This window comes from Macadamia integrifolia, unplaced genomic scaffold (assembly GCF_013358625.1).
Source record: "Macadamia integrifolia cultivar HAES 741 unplaced genomic scaffold, SCU_Mint_v3 scaffold2137, whole genome shotgun sequence".
In the NCBI taxonomy this organism is placed as follows: Eukaryota; Viridiplantae; Streptophyta; class Magnoliopsida; order Proteales; family Proteaceae; genus Macadamia; species Macadamia integrifolia.
The window spans coordinates 51,532-64,030 of NW_024868534.1; the positions used below are offsets into that span (position 1 = coordinate 51,532).

Here is a 12,499-nt window from a genome sequence, read left to right on the forward strand (position 1 = left end):
GCCCGCAAGCTTCACAAACGCTCAACTCAATTCATCGTTTCAATCTAAGTTCTCCATCGATTACAACCAATTTATACAAAGGAAAATACAGAGAAAAGGAAACCAACTGAAATAAGCAAATCGACATTCTAAGTCTCTCTAAATCCTACGTGAATCTAACTTGCTAAAAGAAAGTGATAAAATAAAATAAAAAAACAATCTTTCTAAATAAAGAAAATTCCTAAAATCCTACTGGACCCAAAACCAATATGGATTTGGTTCATCTATGTCCAAAAACCCATATGGGTATGGATCCATCCATGGATGTGCATCTGCATCAATGCCCCCAGTGTTGAAAAAAACTTGTCTACTAGTTTTGTAGAAGGGTAACAATAAAAGCTCATGAGTGGGGATGAATTGCTCCTTGTCTGCAACATGAACCAAATCCAAGATATGAATCAGTGGAGGTGTATTCAAGTCTGGAAAATCGTGGGGGAGAACGAACTCTTGGTGGTGAACAACTTTCACTTGCTCCAAAATCTTCTCGGGTTTTATTTCCGTTACTGGTTGATTCACATGTTTTTCCACATCTACTCTACTATCTGAAGATTCTATCATGCTTTACAGCTTATCATAGAAGGTTTCATTACTACTAGCAAGCTCCCGAACACCTATATGGAGATTACAAAGTTTGGCGGGCAAGGTACGAAGATCATCTCTAATTGAAAGGAGTAAAGCATATCGATCAACCTCCATGATGTAGCATAAAGGGTGGCAGCACCACGAAACCAAAAAGTTTAAAATAGGGTGACATAATTATAATTAAATTGAAATCCCTAAGTGAGCGGTAGTGCCATAATTGTAGGGAAAAACATGTAGAATCACAAGGTATTTCATAACTTATATGTTAAGGGTAAACTTGGAATGAAAAACTTTGTAATCACCAGATTATGCTATTTTGTAGGGATTTTGTGAATCTTTGACCATATCTTGTCCCAATCTCATTCTCGCCACCCAAGGTATGCAACTAGACACACTCTAGGACACCTAGAAGACTTTAGAAAAGCCATGTGACAAAAATCGAGAAGACCTCTTGGGAATATATAATTCCCATATATAAACCCAAGATCTCTCTCCAAGGAGGAAAGAGATCACACCCTATTTGGAGGCATCTTATACTTTCCTTGGTGGACTAAGAGGTCTACAAGCTATAAACATATGACCCCTTTGACTTTTTGGGGATCCTATAGAATCTCACACACAGTCTGACAATCCCTCATAGTTCAAGATATCGAGATTCATGCACTTGAATCGTATGGATTTGTTTGTTGAGCTTGACATCAGTCTAAGCTGGCACTGACAAACCCTAAGCCCATGCCCTTTCCAACCATAATAGACCCTTCACGGAAGTTGTAGGGGTAAGTCTACTTCCCTTTCTTTTTTACGATTTCGCATTCTGAGTTTTGTCCTTTCCATTATTGTACTTCTACTGAGCATAATAATGAGTTACATAGTTTTTTGTAGAGATTTTACAAAAGTTCCTTCTTCAAAGTTGTAGATTAAGTCATGATCTATGTACTATGAATTTTTTACATTTTAATATTCATTTAGTATTTTTATCGAATTTGTTCCTTCTTGGTCTGTGCAAAATCTGAGATTTCCCTTCAATGGAATTCCGTATTGTAGGCATGTTAAAGGAACTTACCTTTGGTTTTTTTTTTTTTTTTTTGTAAAATTTTTCTTTTTGATTTTGTTCACTTTGATGTTTTCTTTTTAACTTGATATTCTGGTATTTTTATAATTTTTATTTCACTTTTTACCAGTGGTTTTCTCGCATTCAATTCCCTTTTGACAACATACTTTCATATTTGGCAAGAAAGGGAAGTTGAGCCCTCAATATTTGGGTTTGAGATTCTAGCTCGGGTTGGTTTGGTAGCTTACCGACTAGACTTACCACTGGAGCTGGAGAAGTTGCATAATGTCTTCCATGTTTCCATGTTGAAGAAATATATCCCTGATCCCTCACACATCTTGACCACTACTACACCTTCTGATCTGAATCGGGATTGGAGTTATGTGGAGTAATCTGAAAGAAGCACAAGTCATAAGGATCACCAGCTCTGAAACTGCACTATCTCCTATGTGAAGATTAAGTGGAGAAACCACCCAGAACAAGAAGTATCCCAGAAGCGAGGATGAGATGAAGGAAAAGTATCCTGAATTATTTGGGTTACCAGGTAAGCATTTCAATTTTGAGGACAAAATTTTTGTGAGAGGGGAATGTGACACCCTGCTCTAACACATTTCTGATTTCTACTATTCAGAAAAAGAACTGGAAGTGAGAAGTACTTCTTAAGGTTGGTTAGCATTGGTGGAGTGCTTAGAAGCCAAAGATGATCCCACTAGCTAGTGCACCTCCTACCAAATGTTTTGGAAAGCTTTCCATGAATAGTAGTGTCAAAGGTGAGAAGTTATTGAATACTATCTACGAGAGTTTGACATAGAGGGTGGACAACTGGGACAGTTCAACACGCCACCGACAGGTCACCATGGGCAGGCCGATGGTGCTATATTGGAAAATTTACATTTTTCCTCTGTGGGGCCCACTGCCCTAAAATAGAGTGCCCCAAACATACCCAATAGATAGGGATTTCCATATTATCCATATTGTACCTATTACATCTAGGTGCAATGGGGCCAAGGGCTGGAAATCACCAATTAATGTGATTTTTCAGTTTTTACTAAAGCCAACCAAACAAGCCTCAAGTGATGTTTTAAGTGAGGTATATAAACCTCATTTCAATCATTGTTCACCATTTGTACTGAGATATTCTGTTGGAACATAAAGGAGAGAAGGAGGAGAAGAAGAAGGAGAAGGAATGAGAGAAAAAGTTTTCTCTCACCTTTTGGGATCAGCTGATCCAAGCTACTCATTAGGTAAGTTGTTTTCCTAAATCAGTTGTGATGTAGTTACTGTTTTGGGGGTAGATGTATGCCAGAAATTACTTGCATGTAAGAATTAGGTTCAGTTATGAACTCTTTCAAATGGGCTGCAACTAATAGTTGCTGAAATTGGTAGTTCAGAGTGGGTTCACGGTTCCAGATCCAACTAAGACCATCTCTGGGAAGCTCTAAAATTAGGGATTCAGCCATGTATTCTAAGGATTAGTAAATTGAAGGTGGGATCTGAGTTTTAAATTTAGCTAATTGTAAGAATTTGACATCAAACTATAAGCTTGCTGAATTTTGAGGTAAATTTGGGAAAAAAATTTCCAAATCTTCTCTGAATTCTCTATTCCTTCCCAATTGAGCTCAATTGGATCTGGAACATGGTCCAGCATGATTCTTAGAGTTGTTCAACCCCAATTGTTTGGGTATCGCTGTGAGAAAGCTCAAGAATGGAGTTGTTGATAGGCAATTTGCTAGATTTTAGAGAAAAATTGGAAAATTCTCTTAATTCTCTTTCCTTACCGTTCAAGTTTTCCAAATTGAACCCAATTGGAGCTGGAAGATGGTCCAGCCATATATACTAGTGCTGTCCAACTTCAATTGAGTCCTTCCTATTGCTAGAAGTCTCAAATTGAAGTAAATCCTATATGGCTTGCTAAATTTTCATGTTGCTTGCTGAATTTTATTTTTGGAAATTATGTATAGGATTTGAAGTAATTTGTATATCAAATTAAGAGGGCTTAATTGGTCTCAATTGTTCACCCAGAGTGGGGTTATGCTCCTCATAATTGTTAGGGATAGGCAAGATAAGATGGGTGTAGTCCAACTGCAAATTACTATAATTCTAGAATTGGGACAACTTGTGTGACTTGGGAGGTTTGCCTACTAATTTGGGTAGGGAGGATAGTTTAAATTTAATCCTGCTTACATAAAGGCAAGATCAGGGGCTTGAGGGGATGTGCATAGCCAAGGCAGAGCGGCCATAACAAGGCTGGTTGCAGGCTGGGCAGAAAAATTCTGCAGACTACAAGCACCGGCAGTTGCCTGAGGCCGGCCGATGGCTCTGCAGCTCACCTGCCAGTGGGGTTCCTGCAAAACTTAGCAGCTTATGATTTTGTAGCTAAATACCTACCCACTAGTGGGTCATGTTGCACATCAATGACCCCTCATTTGGCCCTATAGGGTGGGTTAGTGGGGGGCATCACTGAGGCTATGGAAAGGGGGTTTGTGAATGGACTATTGCGGGTCTGTATAGTTCAGCATAGGGGCTATATAGAGGATATGCCTAGAAGTATACAAGTATAAATTATATTTGACTGATGTGTCTACAATTGACTTAAGAAATTAAATTATCGAGCGAGGTTTTGCAATTTACGGGTATTTACCAAACACATTTGATTGGGCTACTGAGGTGAGTGGGTGACTGACTGACTTAATTTACAGAGTGTTTTGCATTCAATTTATAGCTTGTATGTTCATGTGATGTGACTGCTTATTATATATCTCTCTTCCTTGTTATCTTTATATGGTATTTTGTGGAATTGTGGATGTGGTACACTATGGACTGTGGAGGTGAGTATGTGAGACGGGATACGGTGAGGCCGAAGAGGCATTCCGGCACTATGTGCCCAATGATTGTACTGATTTGTTATTGTTACACCCCGTTCACATAGAACCGGACCAGTGACCGAGTTAACACCTGTTAACCCAAAACCTACCAGGATCATCTGATACAGTAACCACAGCATAGCATACACACACACACTAAGTCTAGCAAATTCTGTATTTCAGCGGAAGTCTTACATGTACATACCTGTAAATACCCCAATACTTTTGATACCCAAATTGTATTACATAATATATATACATGTGGGCCTGTAGGCGTGATATATACACAAGAATTACAATTTAAACATCTAAAGTACAAAAAGGGTAACATTATAAAATAATCAAAAAGAATCCCATGTTGGTATCAGTGTTGCTGTCCTGTAACATAACTCTCGCACGGGCACTAGGCCCCGTGCCCAAGATCTTCTGGGACCCACCAGTCTTTGACTAGAAAATCGACAGTGGGTCCCGGCTCTAGCTCCTCATCTGGGTAATCAGCAAGATCATCTAAAAGTGGTGTACACGTGGGATGAGCTCACTAGACCAGTAAGTGAAAAGAAAGACCAAGCAATCATTCGTAATACAAATGCACTTATATGTATACAAGTCCAATTTTATTATCTTAAACCACCTAAACATCACATCTAAGTCATAGGTCATGTGCTACTCGCAACCACAATGCTGGTATGCCCAGGTAAGAGCCGCGAACCCCATCCCACGATATGCCCATAGCATTGTCGAAGAAGGCCAGCAGTGGGTACCAAAAAAGTAAATGGGCCTTGCCCTGCATTAATTTAAATGCAATTTAATTAGCCCTCTTATTATATCACCAAAGTTACCGACCGACTTAGTGATCGGCCGGACGTACTTCTAAACCCCACCGTTGGTACACAACCTCGGGCTTCCTCCCAGTGATATACCCAACACCTAAACCCTTGCTAGGAAGGGTTATAGCATAGGGATATTTCATTCCTAGCCGCATGCTCCTATATGAGATAGTACGACTGTATAGTGCCACTGCGTCCCATTCCACGGGCTACCGATGCATTCATGTCCAAGCCGGCTATGGCATCTAATCCAGCAATGCATCATATTCAATATTTTCAAGTCATCCATCTCATATCTCAAAGCAAAAATAAGCATTTAACAATTAAAGATATCAGCATATTAAGTCATAAGTAAATTTCATAATGCACACGTCAATGCATGCAAATGGCATTCGTGAATGACTAGGCTACACACATTAATGAAATGATGACATGGCTAGTCTACAACAATAATGGGATGATGCAAAAACACTTCCAAAATAAAATCAATGTCCTCTTCCCACTTACCTAGTTGTGTACAATGATCACCCTTGGTACGAGGAAGATCCGGCGTGCGATGACGTGAGTTTCTAGTACAACCTATCATAAAAGAGATCAAGTTTAGAATAATTCCATTTTATGTTCACAACCAACAGAGTACGATGATCCCAATGCATTTAGAAACACCATAGAAGGTTTCCTGATAAATTTGGGCCCAATCAAAACATAATGAGTCGGAGTGGTAGGTCAACTGGCGGGCAGGGTACCCGTTGATCCTTGCTCGCCACTCGGCCCAAGGCTCTGCCCGGTCCGACGACCTAGGAGCGTCGGGTTAGGTGCCTAGCAATCTTACTTACCGGTTGAGCCAACAACCCATCTAGGACAGCCGGGCTCTGGATTGGTGGGTCTGACCATTTTCAGGCACCCACCACTCAGAATCGAGACTTTGCTGTTCAATCCCATTCTTCATCTCACCTTAGAGAAACCACCACGGGTCAACTCGATCGCATTTTCCACAAATCTAAGGTCACATATCATGATTCCAACATAGATCTATGATCGATTTAAAGTTCTAAGCTTGGGTTTTACCACTTTGCTCAGGAACACTTCAAAAACCTCAAATCTTCTCTTTAGCACAAAAGATCAACAAATGCTTTTCAAATCTTGAAATTTCTTCCTCTAAATCCTTCATAAACAACATGTAGGTCCTTTATTAAACCTTAGACTCACATTCTCAAGAGATATTAACAAAATCCAAAGGATTTCTCCCCAAATCGAAGGGGTTCACGTAGGGTTTCTTGGGGGTTTAAGAAATATAGACTTTACTCACCTCAAATCATAGATCTCGAGATGAGGATCACTAATCTGGTGTCAAAATCGAAAGATTCAACCCCGGCGTCGCACAACGAGCATCTTCTTCCCCTTTTTCTTCCTCCTTCTTCCCTTCTCTTTCTTCTTTTTCTCTCTCTTCTTTACTTTTCTCACCCACCGTGTAAAACAATAAATGAGGGAAGGAAAGGTAATAAGTGCTATTTATACCAAGATCAAAATATCTAATGACCAGAGTGGTAGGTCACACTGGTGGGTCCAACCCACCCATGACCACCCACCAATCGGCCAAAACTTAGCCGAAACATTGAGATTTTTGATGGGGCTCAGCCCCGACACGTATTTCACTCTTGGTAATTGGTTAACGTGTGCACTTAACATAGAATACAGCTATCTACCTTTATTATATGTATATGGCCAGGTGATACATGCAAGTGCACGGCTTGGGCACATGGACTTCACTAGGTACCGACTCTAACTCATCTGGCCAACCTGAGTTCAGAGTCACCCTTGCCATTATGTTCCATAAGATACTCGCCTCGGCTTGCTCGGGTTCAGGTCCTACAAGACCAAATCGAACCAATCGAGAAATTAGATATGGTTTAGAAAGTAAGGTATCATAGTTATGATGGATGGTGGTTGGATGGCATCACTTAGAATACATTTGGGTTAGGATTCACAAACTCGGGTGCTACAACCCCTTGTTAGTAGGGGGTTATGTACTAACTAATCCCAACCCATGGTTGTCGAATCAGCAATACACTTTTGGATATACAACGGACTGTACCCAAAGGCGGATGCAGCGCGGTACAATGTACTGTATGCGTGACTACTAGGGTTACTAACCTAGGGGTTAGCTGAAGGACTGGGGTTCTGTTCGGAATCAGTTGACTCCTGCCTGCAACTAGCTTGTATCTCTGGAGCCTGACGTATTAGGGATGAGATACCACCTACGTTGCATAGCCCTAATACCCAATATTATGGACTTAATAATTATTATTGTTGTTTTTCTTAGATGGAGATACTAGTGAGTTGTCAAGTTCTAGCACAGATACTTTCGGAGTTGCTTCGAATAGTTGGTGGGTTGTTCTAGAAGCAGAGGTGGAGCATGGACCTGACTGTTGGTGTGATGATTGTGCCTTTGGAGGCTTGGATTACTGAGTCACTTCAATGATTTTAGTTTATATATTGTGTATTTGTGTAGATAATATGGATGATCAAATATATATGGACTTGGAAATGTATTAAATTTAACTTTTGTGTGTATATGAAATCAGTATCACATAGTTGACACTAGTTATGTATAAATTTATGTTATATATGTGATTTTAGTGATCTTAGTGCACTATGCGTATTAGCCTACAACTTTGAGATCCTAGGCAGTCAGGCTGACAGGATATAATTGATTTCTTAACTATACAACATGCATGTTTTATATTCAGTGTATACTAAACTTTTAGAGCAGTTGGATATGGGTATGTAGATTTGAACTTCTCCCTACATTTTTTTTGTCATGTTTTCGTTTCAATGCATGTGTGATATTAATGTTTGTATGTACAAACCTAGACGTCCCATTCAATAACATGTGTATCGATCTAGGGTTGAAGTCTAGTTCGGGTGGACTAAAGTGCTTAATCCCCTCCTCGAACATTAACCCGACATGAACCTTTGTCACACCCCACTCCTACTAGGATATAGCGGTGTGAATAGGATACTTACTCATCCTACATCTCTACCAGGATCTCTGATAGTAATATCTTAATTTTCACAACCACGATGCAACGGAGCCAACTAAAATCAATGCAATGGAGTCAAAGTATATAAAGGAAATCAACACAAATCTGTTAGGGGAAAACTAGTGTTAAATATATTATGTAACATGGTTTATTCTTCACAACATTCATCAAAACATAAATATAATATTCCAACAAATAATATAAAAAAAAAATACAGCATTGGAAAAGTTGGTAGCTTCACCCTCTGCTTAGGGTATATTACAAGTATTGCAAACATAGTCAGGATCGTGCTCCTCAGGCTCTCATGTCCACCAGTTGCGTTGTACTTTGCCATGGAGGAGAAAGTGTCACTGCCTAGTGCACCACAAAAATTTCATCATCATCAACTAAAGTGCAACACACACGTGGTGTGAGCTCCAACTAGCTCTGTGAGGGATGGGGTTCATGCACACACACACACACATAAGCCATGATCAGAGAATGACGCAATTCATTTTACTTTAACCTCCTAACATACATCTAAGTCAGGTTCATGCTACCACGACACATTAGGCAGTATCCTTGGTCTCGAAAATCACACATCGATCACCCAATAATAGAAACCCTCATCATGAATAGAAGTTTGTCGATCCCAAAATGCATCCATCAGTCACCCAACAAACCCTTGATAACCCCCTCTTGATAGTCACGACACCAAAATTATCATCAGCTACGCTAGACTAGTTTTTGCCTTCGACAACAATCACATTATACTGTAGAAGTGGTATTCTGGAAGGGTTCATCAAACATACCATGGTGGGATATCTAGCACTTCATCCTATTTGCAAGGGATCGTGGCATAGGCAATGATACCTAACCGTAATATGCTACTTGTCTCTTATAGTGATTCAAGGAGTACCAGAATCACCATAGGCCACATCTCATCCATGTCCAAGCATATCTAGAATATACAGAGTTTAATACGAGATACACAGTACAGTACCAGAATTACCATCAGCCACACCATATCAATAGCCATATTTAACTCTACTACACACCCAATGCATGATACAATCATCCACACGAAGATCACGATGTCGGAATCCCCTCAGCCACATTGGATCCCGTTTACACAATCGAAACATATATATAGTTCATAAATAATAAAACATGTCATACAGTTCAAATATAACATACATATGATTGAATTAATGAAATATGATTGCTAGGCGTGCATAAAATTCTAATAGTATGAAACACTCCAAAATAAGTTTAGATCACCACTCGCCTTGTCTGTCAACTAGGTGAGTAAATTTCTTGAATGTGGATACCCAAATCAAACCCCGCTAGGCCTCACTGACTCATGATCGTCTTTGTCCTAGTTGCAAAGGTAAACAGGCATTAACAAGTGTAAAAAAGTACATAAGAGGGTCCCCTAAAAGGTCCCTCAAAATTGTTCAAAACTGTCAATTTGACATTACAGCAGACTCACTAGTTGGTCCACCCTCCTACGGGTGGTCCTACTGGTGGGTCTGGCAGAGACCAATTTGGCCTTGTTTAACCACTGTAATTGTCCACCAGTGGGTTCCTACCAGTGACCAACCCAGAATTTGCTGAACTTTTTGGGGCTTTGTCGCCTCAGTTCCTATAGCTGAGATTTGTTCTATGAGATTTGTAGAGGATCTTACCACCTTCCATTTAAACTCGGATGATCGTGTTTCCACCGAGCCATTTGGGAGTTACGTCGATTACACGATCGGAACCCTAACCTCCTATTTGGGTCAAAATCCCTAAAGCTCATGTCGCTCACTTTGAGCTTGGGGAATCATGAGGGAGAGTGCAATGCATGCTATATCGGCCACCAGAAGTTATCGGGGTCGAGGCGTATCCCTCAACCCGGCAAAACTTCAGTTCACTACTTACCTAAAACCTAAAATGAAGAGGGGAGAGGTTGGGGAAGGCCCTCTTACCTTTAGGAAGACCAACAGCAAAGGGGGAGTGGCCGGTGAGCTCCTCCTTTCTCTTCCTTCTTCTTCTCTTTCTTTTTCTCCTTCTTTCTCTCCCTCCATCTTATATAGGTAGAGGCCTTAGGGCCCATTTGCTTATACTATGGGTCTCATTGCAAATTAACTCAACTCGATGGTCAGGCCACCTGGTCCTATCAACTTGGACCTACAAGGTGTGTAAGTCAATAGGGTAGGTTCCATGTAGTGTGGGAGCATGAGCGGAGTCGGGCATGCCCCGCATAGAGGGTTCCATTGACAAAGAATGCAATTTAGCACTACAAAACCCACCGGTAGATGCATGTTCTTATTGGTGGTCACTTTAGTTGCTAAACTTTGTTGTTTTTCAACCCTCTATGCTCAACACCTAGGGGGTTCCCTGGGGACTTATGCAAGGTCTATCCATGTCATTTGCACCATGCAAGGGGGTCGAGCAAGGAAGTATTAGGTCACTCACCGCTTAGGCTTGGAAGGTTTGAATCCTTTCCAGTTTGACTGGCAAGCCCTGCACTGACAGGTAGGGTCATCCTTTCCCTCGAAACAATAGATTGCCGTGACCCAGAAATCATTGGTGCTGCCAACATTCGACATGATACCTATTACAAAAGTTCAAATTTAACTGGATTAGGACCTAGGTGTAACAAACTTAACCCGTGGTTAGACAGTTCAGATGGAGTCATTTCAATTTTAATTTAATTAGTGATGGGTCCTAGACCCTAATCTAGGTGGTGACCCCCAACCAATAGAGACCGTCAAACCCATATTGCTCGTTTTATAAGGGGAGGTATGTGAAACTCCACATGGTCCTCACATCTAGAAAGATGACAACATTAAAAGGAAAACCTTACACAATGAGACCAACGGTCAAAGACTATGAAAAGCAATGAATAACATGGTCAAACTAGGGGTGTCAACTGATCAGACCTGGCCGGTCTCAGTCTAGCCTAGTTAGGTTTGATCACTTAGAAACCTTGCACCATTAACGCCAGTTTAAGTAAACAAGCCTAGCTTTGGGAGGCATGGTACGGTTTATAATCAAGCCGGTGTCAGGCTTTAATTGGGCTACCTTAAACTTAACCGGGTTACGGACCCATTTAAGTCTAAACAGGGCAAAAATAGGCTCTAAACATGCCTACCAAAAAATTCTTTTCTTAAGTGAGTTAAAGACCCAAAAATGTTCCATTTAAACATTAAATCACTATAGTTTTATACAAAAAGCATCATAGTAGAAGCTGACACAAATCTTTAATAAAGAAGAGAACTGATATGAGATTATGGTTGTTCTTTAATAAAGGGGGTTGGACTCAATCGGGCTACAATGAGTCAGTTGAAGTTGGGCGTATAATCGGTTGGTTCGATTGGGCACCCAACGGGCTAACTACTTGCACCGTGAACACCCGTTTATAAACCCAACACGTTTATTAATCAGTCTGGTCCAGGTCGGGCCATAAATGTGCTGGTCCCAGTCAGGCCTATCGGTGTGGACTCATATTTGACACTCCTTAATCAAGCTAATGGAAAACCGTCATAAGAAAACATTAAAAGGAAATACATAAATGTACAAGAAAAATTACCAAAATGGCCCTATACCTAGACATACACTATAAGAGATAGAAAAAAAAAATTAGAAAGGGAAGACCATAAGCTTGAAGATAAATTATAAAAACATGCAAAGATACGTTAATATGAAATAAAGGGTTAAGTAAATCAAATAATATACAAGAAATTTGTGCATAATTAAATTACTAAAATACACCTAGGTTTAGATATGCACTAGAAGAAAGAAACATCGAAAACGAAGATGGGAATGATCCTATACCTAAAACCACAGATTGAGACCATTAAAAAAATTAAAATAAACCTAAAACATCTAGGAAATCTGAAAAAAATATATTTTTAAAGCATATTTTAAAGATTAGAACATCGATTCGAAACAATGCAAAAGAATGAAAAACTAACTAGATATGGAAGGACACTCATGAAGAATAGTAAACAAATGATAAAAATTCTAAGAAAATCAAGGATGAAAAAGAAGACATATATCTTCAACTTTTCAGAAGATATTTTAACAGAAATCAATATAAAAAACCTTAGAATATAATCTATATAG

General features: G+C 39.9%; 1 long non-coding RNA gene across 1 annotated transcript; it reads left to right on the forward strand.

Moving 5' to 3' along the window:
• The first annotated feature begins 2,809 nt into the window (after positions 1–2,809).
• LOC122065883 lies at positions 2,810–8,019 on the forward strand. Its single transcript, XR_006136141.1, has 2 exons — positions 2,810–2,916; positions 7,687–8,019. It is a non-coding gene; the product is annotated as an uncharacterized LOC122065883 (long non-coding RNA).
• The last annotated feature ends 4,480 nt before the right edge of the window (positions 8,020–12,499 follow it).